The 15,086-nt window shown below is 41.3% G+C and overlaps 1 protein-coding gene across 6 annotated transcripts in view; it reads left to right on the plus strand.

Annotated features, from left to right (window-relative positions):
* The window catches only part of ELMO1 (engulfment and cell motility 1), a 317,094-nt gene that overhangs the window by 220,827 nt on the left and 81,181 nt on the right, over positions 1-15,086 (plus strand). The window contains exon 1 of one of the 6 annotated variants that reach the window (XM_086742958.1): positions 11,669-11,857. The exons of the other annotated variants lie outside the window; for them this stretch is intronic. The gene's annotated coding sequence lies outside the window, so the exon portion shown is untranslated. Of the gene's footprint in view, positions 1-11,668; positions 11,858-15,086 lie in introns of those variants that run through there. 6 annotated transcript variants of the gene reach the window in all.

A 15,086-nucleotide genomic window follows, 5' to 3' on the forward strand; every position in this document is an offset into this window, starting at 1 on the left:
ATAGCTCATACAGCACTTCCACATGCCTTAAGGAGGATGTTAATGACTTTTCTCACTTTCTGTAGATGGAGTACCTGCTGACTACGCTGCATAGCCACATCTTCTGTCAAGAGATCAGAACAGACCCTTTGAGATCATAGAATACTTGAAGCCAGTTTGTGAAGCTAGGATGGAGCTTACTGGCAGCTATGTGTTTTCAGCAGTGGTAGAAATCTGAAGGAGACTGTTGAAATTTTGAAATCAAAATTACATGCACAGATGTATTTCTTATTCCTAAAAAATGTAGCTGTATGGGCAAAAAAATTCTTCCCTCATGGATAATGGCATAAATACAAAGTTTTAATAATGATGACAGAGAACTAGATATTCTTTTATCTAGCCTCATTCCACATACAGTGGACTGGGAAGTTTAATTTACTTAGAGAAAAGTGCTATCTCCACCAATCTGGGTGATAAACCTGAAGTAGAAGGTACTGTATGTCTGCAGTAGGCAAATGACTTCAGTTGTATACATGGCCTAAATGGCCCTTTGCTGTAGGTATCAGCTAAAGCAAAATCTTTAAACTGGTGGTTCTACTTGGGGAGAAAAGAAAGAAAATCTCTCTAAAACTTATTTAGCTTTGCATGGGTTACGGGTTTTTTATTGCCTTTTTGCTTTTAAGCTCCAGAGAACAGGATGTTTCATAGCTATGCAATTTGCTTTAGTTGTTATCATTTGAAAGAATTTGATGATTCTAATTTCCTTCTTTACGCTTCTTGATTTTAGTACTGGAGTAACACTTCAGTGTCTAGTATTGATTTTTTATGATGGCCAGGGCTTTGATATTAATTTCTGCACCACAGCAAGCTGAGGATAGGTGATTGCCCATGCAAACCGAGGACTCAAAAAGACTAATTTCATGTTTTACAAATATAATTGTAGGTGTTTGCTTGTAGGATGGTCGCTGTGTTGATGAGTACCGTGAATCAGCAGTGCACCCTTGTGTGATGTGGACTAACTGCATGCTGGGTTGCATTAGCTAAAGTTAGCTGGCAGGCCAAAGGAAGGGATTATTCCCCCAGCTTGGCCCTTGTGAGGCAGCAGCTGGAAGACTGTGTCCAGTTTTGTGCCCCAGTAATGGGGAGAGATAGGTGAAATTGAGCTACTTCAGCAAAAGGCTGCCAAGATGATTAAGGAGGGCGGTGCATGGGGCGTTCAAGGGGAATGTGAAGGAACTGGATTGGTTCATCCTGGAAAAGGCTTTGAGGAGGAGGGAGGATCTGGTTGTATCTTCTTCCACTATCAACAAAAAGCTGTAGAGGAGATGCATACCCTTCAAAGAAAGCAGAAAAGACAAGTTGCAGTAGGACGGAAGGATAAAATATTCCCAACTACTGATACTGGTGCAGCACTGGAACAGGTTGCACTGAGAGATTATGGAATCTTCATCCTTGGAGAAACTCTAAACTCACTCAGAAAAAGGCCTTGAGCAACCTGATTAAAGCTTGAGGTTAGCTCTGCTGTGTCTGCAGGACTTGATGATGCCTAGAGCTTTCTAGCAGCCTGAATTATTCTGTAGTTTTATGTGTGAAAACTACTTTCTTATCCCATATGTAACAGGGAGAAATAGTAATTCCTGTCATTAATCACCACTGAAACAAACGCAGATGCGGCATCAGTCAATTTCATGGTTTTTTTTCTAATGTTAACGAAAGTGCAAAGATCCTTGTGATGGATGCAGTAGCCGCTTTTAAGAAGTCAAGCTTTCCCCATTAACTGCAGTGACCCCTTTAAAGCAGTTTTAACTTGTCTTAGCTCTGACAGCTGAACTGTTATTACTCAGGAGTATTCAAGCTCCTTCAGAAATGTAAGGTCAAAAGCATTTCCTCAAAATTTTATTGCTAACATTTAGGTAAGTATGTTTTACTAAATTCTTAACCACTAGCCACTATGGCAGCTCAGCTAACGTAACTTGTCTAACCACAGTAACTTGTTAGTGTATTTGAGACCCAGTGCTTAAAGCAGACAATGTGTGTAGCAATTGCAGAGCAATGTTTGCCTACTAGTGGATTGGGTTTGGGAATGTTTGTTGTTTTGTGGTTGGTTTGTTGTTTTTTTTTTTTGTAGGTTTTTTTTTAGGTGCTTGTCTTGTACACAGACCTCTGCTTTAGCTAAAGCTCCATTGCTTACAGGTTCTAGCTCCATATGCAAGCTGACACTCCACCATCCTGGGAAGTTTCACATATTTCTTTTAAGCATAGGTTTCTGACCAAATGAGACCACCATTTAAATTGACAGAACATACAAAGGGTAAAAAAGGAGAAAAGTGATGTTCACTGATTTTTAATTGGATATCTTGCTGCCTGTTGCCTGGAAAATTAGTGGTAGAGGTGGGAACTTAGCCCACACCTCACTTCTCAGTGCTTTAATAACAGGACAACCCTATCTTGGTTTCTTTTCACGTGTCTTGATATGCAACTCTGTTGGCAAGGAGACGTATTTTTTTTTCCCGTGGTGGAAGCACCTTCCACATTTAAGCAAAACATTTTCCCTTTGTTTACATCCTTTAAAGTTTAAAGTAATGAAGTGGTTAGATGCGGTACTTGCTGCATTTTTATTTAAATGACTGAACTGAAAATGTGTTGCAATTTGGAACAGTAATGAGAAGGATGAGGAAAAAATGGAGATGGCATTCACGGTGTCTTGCTGTGCACAATCTTTAATGCTCAGCTTTAGTAAGCAGTAAAAATTAGAGAGTAATGACAAGAGAACCAGAGCTGTCAGAAATTAAAATTTTTTCTCTCTTCCTCTTCAAATGACCAGGATGACTATAGTTATAAATGACAAATTTAATGATCAACTGGTATTTATCAGTATGTGCATATGTAAGCGCAGCATATACAATGCTCGCTGTGATTACCAAGGCAAACCAGGACAAGCTGCGCTCACAGCAAGGCCAGCACTGCAGGTGGCTTTGGGTGGGTGGGCTTCTGCAGCTGCCACAGACGTTACAGGTGCTCTGTGTTGGACAGAAGATCCACATGTGAGACTGGGACCCTGAATGCAGAAACCTGTAGAAACGTTGCCTGACTTCGGTACAAGCAGCGGTGCTGTTATTGCCAAGGAGAGACTATGCCTCAGCCTTTCTGGAAAAAAAGTTCCCTGCTATCCAGATGTGAAATTTAGTTTTAGGCTAACACAGAAATATTGAGCCCTGCTGGACAGGACAACTCAGGTGTGGAAGGCAGCCAGACCTCACTGCGGGCTGCGGCTCCAGTAGAAAGGTTGTCTACAGTGACTGTAACAAAAAGGAGTGATATTGGAAGCTTTGCATACTACAGAGCAAAGCTATTCTGATTAAACTGATAATTTTAAAATAAAAGGGCTGCAGAGGAATCAAGATAGCCAGCAAATTGCTTCTTTCTATTTTTCCAAGTAGTACAAAGTGTTATTTAAAAAAAAAAAAAAAAGGGCTGTTAAAAATATATTCAGGAATCAAAGGAGGAAAAGCAGGCAGAAAAATTGTGCAAGCACCATTAAGCTGTGGAAATTTTCCTTGGACACGTTGCAGTACCTTTTCAAAGCAGCATATGGGGTTTATTCTGGTGCCTCTAATTTTAACATGAATGGGAGTCACGTGGGATACTCCTGGCATACTGCTTTGAAAATATATCCCTGCATGATTAAGGAAGACTGAAATCTTTTTAAACCTCTATCTTTTTTTTTTTTTTTTTTTTTTAACCAATTCTGAAATGTTTTTAAAGGAAAGCATTAATGGAATGAAAACGGTCCAACCGTGAATTAAGCGGTAATGTAACAGGTAGAGATACTACTGGCTAAGCACTGTAAATATGTTTGTACTTCAGAGGCTGGGGAATTAAGGGAAAAGAAAACTTCAGAGTTTGTACTCACTGTTGCAACTGCCTCTGCATTGCTTGACCTTTATAAATTTGTCTCTTCGCTTGGAAGATGAAGTAATCGTTACACTTACCATGTGCAAAGAGCAGAGAGTTCAATGAAAAGAGTGAGTACAAGGTGGGATATGCCTCTGAGATGGCAAGCATGGCTATGCCGCAGTACTGACAGCATTTTTAGCTCGTAGATGATTGAGACTGAAGAAATATGTACTCTGAAGATCGATTAGAGAGAGACTCATTAGTGCGAAGGAAGGTTCTGAGCAGATGCAACAGCCCTGACAAAATGAGCCAGAACACTGATGGAGCTGGGCCTGGTGTGTGGGCTGAATGTGAAGTAGGGTTGCTGGAGGGAGGTTCAGAGAGTCCTTTCTGACAGCCGGTCCTTCCTACCCATCTTCAGAGAAAACAGTCTTAACAGTTTCTTGAAATGTTTTGAAAAGGATAAGACAGAAAATATCCATAAAACCATATTGATGAATACAGACGTGAGCATAGTGAGAAGTGTGGACATTAATCTGGTGTCCATCCAAAGATGCAGAGAAAGAGGGGAAAGTTAATTTTCGTTTTCTAATACTTTTTTCCTTCTTCTTTTTTTTTTCTTTTTTTGCAACTGAGAATGCAAGGTTTATTTTTTTTGTGTGGGCTGCTGCTTTAGTGCTTGAGGATCTCCTCTGATTGTTTTCAATTGCTTATTGCCTCTCTTACTAATATTTATCTATCTTGCTATCACAGAGACAGACACAAAAAGAAGTTGCCTACCTTTTCACAAAGTCTTCACCAGTGATAGGTTACGTCAGTATGCTGAGCACACATGTCCTTCAGATCTGCTGACTTTCGGAGTGGGGTGTTAATGTGCTTTGCTGGGGTTTCTCCCGTTGTTCCAACATGGTTGCCACTTTCCAGACTTAAACATGAGACGCAACAGGCAGCATAAAAAGAGTATTTATGTCAGCCTTGTTTAAGCAAGAGATTTCATTTAAGCAAGCCTATTTATATAGTGAGGTTATTTATACCATATTTCGCTGTGAATGGGCGTGTGTGGGCACGCTTCTGTTGTGCATGTGACATGTGTTTGGGGTATGTATATTTGGCTGCACATTTCCATGTACACGGCTTGAAAAAGTGACTGTTAATGTCTTTGAGAAGGGGATGTTTGCAAAGCCCAGCTTAACCTAGGGAGGCTCTGAAGACCACAGGAACTGCCAGAGACTGGCAGGGAATGAATAAGAGTGTCAGTAGCTCATTTTGTGTCCTCTGAATTGCCCTATTGAGGGTATGGAGGGTATGGCCCTTTCTAACTAAAGCTAAGTGTCCACTTGGTGCATTGCTCCTATTAGAGTATACTTGCAAAAAAATAACTACGTGGTAAACAGCCCTAACTGTTCATTCAGCTTATCTGAGCCTTTATTTGGCTTTCATGCCAGTGTGAGATAGAAGCAGACAGAGCTTGTTCTTCTCGAGAAAGTTTGTTGTGCACTTGCTGGACCTGGAGACTCGACTCATGTTCTCTGTTCTTCTCATTAACTGTGATCTTGGCAATCCCTTTCTGCATCTCCAGAATCTTCTGATTCTGCAAGGCTGTGATGCAGAAGTAGTGTGGAATAAATGTGATAAATGGTGGACAGGCCCTCATCAACAGCTGTTAAAATAATGGTCTAGAGGTCCTTCAACAGCAGCTGGGAAGGTGAACCAAGGCAAAGATAGCTCTGTAATTGAGCTGTTTTCAGTACACTGTTCCTAAACACCATCAACCAGCATTGTCATTCTGTTCTTTAAGGTGCGTAATCACACTAATACAGTTCCTCTAAAGGCTGCTGTGTATCTGATTGTTACTCGTGAATAACACAGAGCAGAAGCTTTTGAAATTAAAACATGCTTGTAGAAAACTCTCCTGAGTTGAAATCTTCATTTCTTTTTTCCAGAGTGCCTAGGCAAGTATATACAGAGTTTTTAGAAATCTAAAGATGTTTGCTAACATCATCTATTGTTCCAGTCTTAAGGGCCTGTTGAATAAAACCCAAAGCCCCTGCTTCAGGTCTCACACTACTAACCTCTTCCCTATTAGCAAGGGAGCACATGAGTTTTGTGTGAACAGATTTAATCTTCCTGTGCAGCAGATGTGCTGACACATGGACTTCTACAGTCAACGGGGTAAATAATCTCCTGTTTAAGTAGTTCCTAAGTACCTATTTGTGTAATTAACAAATTAGAAAAAAAAATCATACATCATTATTTAAATGATGAACTGTGACAACATCAGAGTAAGTTCAGATACTTGAGACAGATGATTTTTTTCCTTTATTTTGTCCCTCATATTGTTGTTTGGTCTTGTTAAAAGCTGAAAAGTAAAATAAATAATTCTGTTGCCATTTCATATGATCAAATAGAGATTTAATCAGCATCTTCTAGAAGAAGAAAACTGCAGTGCACTAATGAATAAGATGGAGGGGAGCATGCATGCATGTAAGAGAGGCAAGACCAAAGATGTACATGGCATACTCTGTTTCAGCAGTGTTAGTGGGACAACGTACATTCCTCAGTTCCCATCCTGTAGAGACGAAGCATTAAAAGGAAGTCTCAGACTGTTTGGATTGCAGATAAATCCAGGTTGTGTTGCTTGTTTGGCAGTCTGTGCAAAGCGCGAGCTGGAGAAGTAGCTAAAGGTAGAAGAATATTGCAGTTAAAACACTGCAGCGATGTGAAATAGTTCTGTCCTGGCCATGTGTGCTCCAAACTGAGTGAGTGAATGAGAGAGGTTTTTGATACAAACTTCAGATATGCATTTGAACATAGTGAGCAAAGGAAGGAGCAGGGAAATCCTAACGCCAACTGCAGATGATGAATATGTGATAGATTTGACAGATAGCACTCATACAGGGTGAACACACTGGAATTTGTAAAACTCACAAGGTGATTTCTATGGCCCTTGCAGTTGTGTACTTAAGAGTGCTACGTAAGGAGTCTTGAGGTTGATGATGCGTACTGTGAAACCTTTTTCTGTCTCCTGTCTGGATTTATTATAATTGATTTGAAATTCTTCAGTGCCCTCTCATGCTATGTGGCTGCTCTGTACGTTTGAAATGACTTAAAGGTTTGCAGACAAGGCTTGTGTATTTTAAGGGATTTTTTTTATATGACATTTACACAAAGACAAACTAACTATGATCGTTTATGACACTGCCTCCGAACCTAAACCTCACTTGAGCTTGTTTGTCAGATAGGGCTCTCATGTTTCTAGTGTCAAGGTTAGAAATAACTCTTTTTGTGTGTGAGTGTGTATCAAAATCTATCCAACTTCAAATCTGTTCACTGTGACAGAATATTCTTACTCTAAGCAACTCAGTTTCTCTTTCTTCCTTTTTTTACACCAAGTTTCTTATATGCGGTTGCGGTGGCTTTCTTGGTTTTGTTTGGTTTTTGGGTTTTTTTAAGATAGGGATATTTTGGCTCTGCATTAAACATGAGGCATTTTAGATCTTCCTGGAGTTAACATTGGAGATGGAAATGGAGCCTACAGTTATGCTGTCTAGACTCGGAAGTCTCTTTTCACCACTCAGACTACGTGTAATTGTTTAGCAATACGAAAACTGAGAAATATTCATATCAGTTCCTGTAGCCAATTTCAGGATTGTTTGTAGGCTGTCTTTGGCTTAGCTGAAGAACTTCAGCTGTCAAAGAAGATGAAGAAGTATTGCAGATTCAACACCCTTAGATAGTCAACACCCAGACTGCTGTTGTCTATGTCCAAGACTGTTGTATGAAAGGCTCTATTGCATTTGTATAAGACAAGTGGAGATTTTCTTTAACGCATCTCCCTGCATCTCTAAGGCTTTTAACATATGTATGCATCCTCAGAAGGGTGTAGGAAAAGACTTGAATGCTCCCTGTGTTCAAAGGACAGGAGAAGGTAGTGAATATTGAATGTGCACACTGTTGCTTGGATGGTGGAAATCAAATCCATCCATGCTTCGCAGAATGAAAGGTTCTGTGGTTTTGTAATACATCTAGACCTTGCTGGGTGCTATGGTGGCAGATCACCTCTGAAGGTCATGTCTAATCTGCTTTGCAAAGCTGTGTTCCTGACAGTGTTTTCTGCAGCTTATATATCACTTGGTGTTCCTAGTCAGATAAGCTCTGTGGTTTGTAGTAAGGCTGTCTTAAGTGGCAGAAACGACAGGTATCTCCTTATGCTATGGCCCAGCATTTTCATTTTAATTTGGCTTATGTGTTGCTATCCAAAAACTTCTTTCAGATGCATTAATGAAAAACAACCAACTGAACATAAACACTTACTTGTTTGAATAAAGTGTAGGAGTCTTCTGGTAAAGGAGGCATAAGGTTTTCTGATACTAGGATTTGGGGAAAACCAAACTAAATGTGAAATGTGGCCTTGAATGTTTCTGAACTATTTGTTTGTATGTTGTTGTATGTTATCTCCAGCCTAAGTCCTAATTGCCATTTCAAGAATACAGATGTGGAAGGGAAATCTGTAGGAATTCCTGGAATAAATGGGTAGGACTAGCTGTTCCTTGTGCAAATCTGCCTCTACAGATGGACGTTTGAAAGGGCTGGAGAATTTACTGTGAATTGGCAGATAATTTATGGCACTGGAAGAAGAGTCACTGGGAGCCAACCAGTGAGTCTGTGACTTGGGAAGTGTTAGTAGGTTAACTATCTTCACCGTGTCAGTATCTAGGCTAAAAAAAAAAAACGTAAAACCCACGATCTGGAAGGATGAGTAAGCATTATATCACCGTTGATTGTTCCTCAGCTCCCACACACAAACAGGTCTTAGCCCATGACAGCACACTGCCAAGAGTTGCTGTCAGATTGGCAAGTAGCAGCTTTGGTGTGAAGCCTTCCTGGAAGACTTTGATCCTTTTGGTTGAACAACATCATTTTATCCTGCTGCTTTAGAAGATTTTTCACAAATCTCATTTATTGTGCCACCTTGAAATTGCCTGGATTTTTCTAGCCTTGAATTTTTGGTCTCCCTTAAAAGCTTTTTTAGGTGGTTTTGTCCTGTCCTGCTTTAGAGTGCAGAGCATTTCCTATTTGTCTGTTTATTTTTGTACCACAGCTTTGGGAGGAAAAGAAATGCAATTTATGGAGGATATTACTAAGAAAAGAAGGTGACGAAGGGTGAGGTTTCTTAAAGTTAAATCCAACAGCATGCTGCCATCAGAAGCAAAGATCTCCGATACTTCTGTTCCTTTCCTGTGACAGGAAGAGACCATAAAATGGGTCTTCTGAGTTCTTGACTGGTTGCCCTAACATGGGGCGCAGTCTTCTTGTCAGTGGGTGAAGTGCAGATGAAGAGTTTTGGAAACTGGACCAAGGCAAGGTTTCTCCAGAAACTTCAAAGTTGCATTTGCTTGTAGCAATTGGCTTGTATTGTTTAACAAAGTACAGCCCAATGGTGAGTTTTGAACTCTGTGTATATCATATAACAGAAAGGAATAATTTATTTGATTGGGAAGCTCTCAAATTTAGTATCGGCTTAAAAAACAAATTTGAGTATAAAGACTGACTAGGAATGTGACAGTTGTTTTTCATTGTCCAGGAACATTGTATATATATTTATTTGTGGTTTGTGTGACTATCTTAAGCTCTACATATTGACAGTCCATAAGACACGGCAATAACAGCTAGCGAAATGAATGTTGGAGCTGCTGAGCTGCTGCTTCATTCACATGCAAATGACAGGATCGGCTCCACACCCTCAGACCACCCTCTCCCAGTTGTGATTTACGTGGAAGGAGGGATGGGAGAGAGATGGAACTGCATAGATTGCTTTTTTTTTTTCCCAGCAAATCCTGTCAACAAATCCAGGCTTTTAATTAGCCCCCTTTCCCCTAAAATGCATATTGAACGTCTTTGCATTGCTTAATGTTGCAGAACTGAAAGAGTGACCGCAAAAGTCTGCAAGCTCAGGGTAATGGTTATAGGGATGGTGCTATAGGAAGTAGGAAGTTGTGCTGCTCTAAAGAAAAATGAAAAGCCAGAAATTGTACAGCTTTGCAATAAGTGAATCCTTATGACATCCTGAGCCATTAAAAAATACAATTCTCTTAAAAGCTCATTTCTCTGTCGAAAATTATAATTGAGTGACAGATACCCTGAAAAGCCAGATCCCGGTATAGCTGTCTGTTCTTGGCTTTGCTCTTGAGCACTAGACCAACAGGCTTCAAAGACCTTCCTGGACTCTGGATTAGGCCCACAGAAGGCTGACAGAAGACATTTAACAGAGAGTGGCCTTTATTATACAAGGAGATCCAGGAATCTACCTGCAAGGTTCTGTCACGATGCATTTTAAATCACCACTATTTACAACGGCTAATGCAGTGATTTTCTATTATTACAGCAATACAGGAATGTTTTTTTTCAGAAGAACATTCATTCTTCTTTTAGTTAAATAAATGGAAGTAAGCATGGAACAGGTCCTCCTTTTTCCATGTGAGATTCTTCTCTAACACCATTATAGTTTTATGTCAGTGTCTCATAGTCTGGGCTTATCTTTGTAAAATAAATTGATGTATTTAGGTATTCTCCCCATTCTGCAGTTTCAGTAACAGAAGCATGGAAAGGATGAAAGATTTGTTGAGGTATCCCAGAGAAAGTCTTAAGGAGCAGCTAGAAATTACCCCGAAACTGCCATGTCCATTTGCTTTCTTTCCTCTACTGACCTAGTTGTCTCTCCTTTCTTGCCTTGTCGGGGGTAGCACAGAGATTTATACCCATAGATAACAACCCTTTTGCACATGAAGTTTTCCTGGTGACCTGTTTCCCCAGACCTTGGGCAGAAAAGGGAACATGTAGTATAGAATTAGTTGCCTGAAGACTCAGGTCACTGTCTGTGTATGCCAGATATAATTTTGGAAGCCCACTAGCAAAACAGCAGATTGCTTAGGAAGCTTCATAATAGTCATGTCAGATTTTGACCTCATTTCAGACAGATGCAATTTATGGAACTGGAAAGTGCAATGTAATATTTTGATGGCCCGAATAGTAGTCTTGCCTTGTGCTAGTCTGTTATTCAAACTTGAAATACGAGTATGGATGTTACTTGGGTGCGCAGGGGAGTGTACCTCCTTAAGAAATGCATGCATATGAGTGATTACTTCTTGTGTACACATGGTCATATACATACACGTAACACGGTGTATTTGCACAGGGAGAAAGTCAACGTGTGCACAGCTCTGTCTACGTGTACTTTCCCAGCGTGTATGAAAAGAGAAAGCAAACTCACAATCAAATAAGCAGTGAGAGCAGAGGAAAAAAAAGATGAGATTGCAGTTGATTATGAGCCTGGCAGCAGATGTGCTACACAAATCCAGCCCGCTGCATCCAGGCTGTTTCCATGACAATGGAGCGAGTAATTGTGGAGCTCCGAGGCGCTCCCCCGCAGCCCCCACCAAGGTGGACGCGGGCGCTGGGTCCCCACCGACGCTGCCGCGCTCCCTCCGGGTGAGCGTCGGGGCCCTGGGAAAAAACTGGCAGGCGAAAAGGGGGAAACCCAGAGATGGAAAGCCCTGATTTATTTATTTTCCCCCTCGTCTGATGGTAGGATGCTAGGGGAGCGGTGCTCTTCCTCAGAAATATGGTCTCCCAAGATGCTAAATAAATGGGCAGGAGTTTCCCCGAAACAGGAGTGGGCTGCGATTGGCTGCTGCCGCCCAGCCGTGCCAATGGGAGCCCGACTGCCCGTTGGGTACCCGCAACATAAGTAAAGCTACACGCTCGCCCCGGCGGACTGGAGAGCAGGCAAAGGTGTGCGAAGGAGGGGGTCTGCTCCTCTCACATGGCTACGCCGAGGACGGATCTCGTTAGAGAGCTTCGTCGGAGACCATCTGCCGCTTGCGCGCATTGTGCCTTCCGCAAAAAGCAGCATTAAGTCATTCACTCGCTGTCGTGTGGGAGGCGAATTTGTCATCGGGAACGATGGAGCTACGGGATCTCTGTAAGTAAATCTGTGTACTTTATCCTGCTATTTCAGCCTGGGCACAGATGAATAAATGGTGTTGAGGAATGGGAAAAGCGAATTAGTAACAACCGCAAATAATGCGAAGGATTTCTCGATTTTGTTTCGCATGCAGCGAGGCGTGTTCTTCCTAATGGTCTCGGGCATCGGACAAACTAGTTAGCTGTTTGCATTGCCTTGGTTGGTTGTTTAGCCTAATTAAGATTAGTCTGTGGAAGGATGCTGTATTCTCTGAGGCGCTTCGGAACACCTCTGTGTTTGAAAAGAAAAGCAAACCACACGGAGCAGAATATTGCAGGCAGAAAAGTCTAAAGTGCCCATATGTAGTCACCAGCATTTGTAGTGTCGGTATGATAATAACAGGCACGTTATTACAGTGGTTTGTCAAACACTAGCTCAGACCCCGAGCCAAGAAAACACGAGTTGCTTGTCATTCATCACTATGCTTAGCACAGAGAAGCCTTGCTTTTCCTGCCCCTTATGTTCTTTTTTTTTAAATTAATTTCTTCTGTGGAGGAGGCTTTTGAAAGACATTTAATTCAAAAGCTTTCCTGTTTGTTGATGAAACAGGTGAGTACATGGAAAGTGTGGAGAGTTTCCCTTTTCACCATTGCGGGGCATGAGTTAGAAGTTGATTCCTTTGCCTGTTGGGACTCTGCTTTTGATTCTGTAAAGCAGAAATGGTATATTTAGTAACGGCTAGGGGGGGAGAAGGGGGTGGCTGTGTGCAAATCTGTCCCTCTTTAACCCTCTGGGGTTACTTGAGTTGCACCAGCCATGAATTCAGCTCAGCGTTGTTCATGTTTTATCAGGTATTTGCCGTTAGACTGGAAGCTTTGCTGGACGGAGCTTGTAGATGGCTGTCTGCTTAACCCTCTCAGAGTCTGTGGTCATCTTATCTGGTTTGTGAAAATACATAGGAGAAAGGACAGAAATAGGAACAAAAATATTTAGAAAAAACTTTCTGTATTTTCACTCTGTGCCTGAACTAGTCATGTGTATCAGGAATTTTATAGTAACCAAGCCAGGTGCAAACATCACATGAAGCTGGCTGCTTTTTAGGGATCCATTTTTGGTATCTTCTGTTCATTTTAAAACTAAACACACAGCTTCCTTTCCCGGCATTGGGAGCTGCTGGGAAGTCACATTGCTGCCTGGGAATCTCAGGCTGAGGGTGTGATTTTTTTTTTAGGTATGGCTTAACTGGTCAGCTTTGCTTTTAAGATACTGCCTTGCAAGTTGTGGCAGGAAGGTGTGTCCGCAGAGCTTATCCCTTCAATTAAAAGAATCAGTGTTGCCTCGGAGTTGATGCTGAAAAGAATTGTCAGTGTTTTCAATAACTGTTTGATCAAAATAAATTACAAAAATACAGAATATAGAATTCAGTGCATCAATACAGTGAAAGTGTGTCTCTTGGTGAAGGCTATATTCAGCTCCTCTGTGTACTTTAGAGTGTTTAACCTGATGTATCACAAATGCAGGAGGACCCCTCATTAAGCTTGAATTATTGCATTTTCTGAAGATATAGATGTAAGTCACTTTTTCTTGTGTTTCCTAGGGATGTTTGGGTTGCCTTAATGGTGGCTGCAGACATCCTGTGGCACTGGACTTAAAACACTTTTCCTAGTTTATGCAAAAAATAGATAACTATTAGCTCTTATTGCAATACTTATTTTTGTTTAGCAGTGATGCAAGTGCCAAGAATGAAATTTCTGACACAAAGCAGATATTTAGCTGCTATGTTACCTTCCCCAGGGGCTTGTATCATTCATTTGTGTTTACTTAGCACTGATGTAGCTGAAAATCCCATCACGTACGGCAGCCTAGGCAAAGAAATGTGCCCACTCCCCATCTTGGAGGTGGATGCTTTGATCTAAGCTGAGATATTCCATAAAAAGCTGAGGGAGAGCTTGGACTCTTGCACACCTGCTTTGTGCCTGACTCCAGGCCGGTCATTTTGAACACATTTGGGATGTATCAGAATGAAGCTTCATTGCACCTCTTGGGGTTTTAAATTCTCTACCCACCATCTTCTGCTTTATTTTCTGATTCATAATGCGAAAGCCTAGGAGAACATTATCTTTTAAGGTCACTGTAACTCTTAAGATGGGATTGTAGTTCTTGTTAGGGCTCCAGGGATGTAGTTCAAACAACATAAACCTCTCAAGTTTAGTCACTAGCATTAGGCAAATACCGTGTGACTGATAGAGTTCTTATATCTCCCATAACCTTGTTTGAAGGGATTTGTTTGCTTGTCTATCCCTGTGCATTAGCAGATAAAAGGAGGGGGACGGGGAGGGAGAGAGACAGCCTGTAGCTGCTAAGCTTTGGATAGTGCATTGGATCAGTCTGTCTGAGGGCTTCAAACCACAGTGGTGCCTGAGGTAGAAAAATTTGTGTTGCAGTCAAAGGCACACTTGCATTAGATTTTTGACCTGATGGTGCAGAGAACAGTTGCTTGTCGTTAGTGCTTGGAGATGATCTATGCGGGAGAGGCATTTCAGATTCCCAGGCTATAAGAGTTCCAGCAACAGAGGAGTGAGTAGGCTTCAGTGAGAGCTGTGGTGTGCTGGCAGCAGTTGGAAGGATGCAGAAGCCGAAAAAATGCTGTCTTGGAGTAGCTTTAATTGGTTGCATTGGAAAACACTTGGTTTGATAGCCTCATATGTCTTCTAAAACGCTTGGTGCCAGACCAAATTGGCGTATCTCCATTGACTTACACAAGAAGCCACCAGACATTGATCTGAACTTCAGTCTTATGCTTACATTTTTCTTAGAAGAGCAAGATTTTTGTAAAGGCAGCAGGTTATTTTTCCTCTCCATTTGCCTCAGCAACAGTAATATTGAAAACCTGAGTGGAACGGGCATCCCACAAGTTTTGACTGGTTTCCATGGGTTTTAAACTTAATAGGTGTATCCTTCATCTGCTTGCAGAGCCTCATTCTCTTGTGTTAGCCTATACTGGAAATGTAGAGCAGAAATCCAGAAGGAAGGCTTTATACATATCCAGAAATACTAAATTTTAATATTTCATTCTTTCCCTGGATCTTAACACTCCTTCAGTTTCAGTAGAAACATTGTGGTCATTTGTATTCCGGGTAAACAGATGCTAAAGCCACCAGCCTTCAGTTTTGCCTCAGTTCTGGTTTTGTTTTCACCCTGTTGTTCAAGTAAGTAGGTACAACTTTTACACAAACTACGAACCAAA

This window comes from Chlamydotis macqueenii, chromosome 2 (assembly GCF_036417535.1).
Source record: "Chlamydotis macqueenii isolate bChlMac1 chromosome 2, bChlMac1.mat, whole genome shotgun sequence".
NCBI classification, from domain to species: Eukaryota; Metazoa; Chordata; class Aves; order Otidiformes; family Otididae; genus Chlamydotis; species Chlamydotis macqueenii.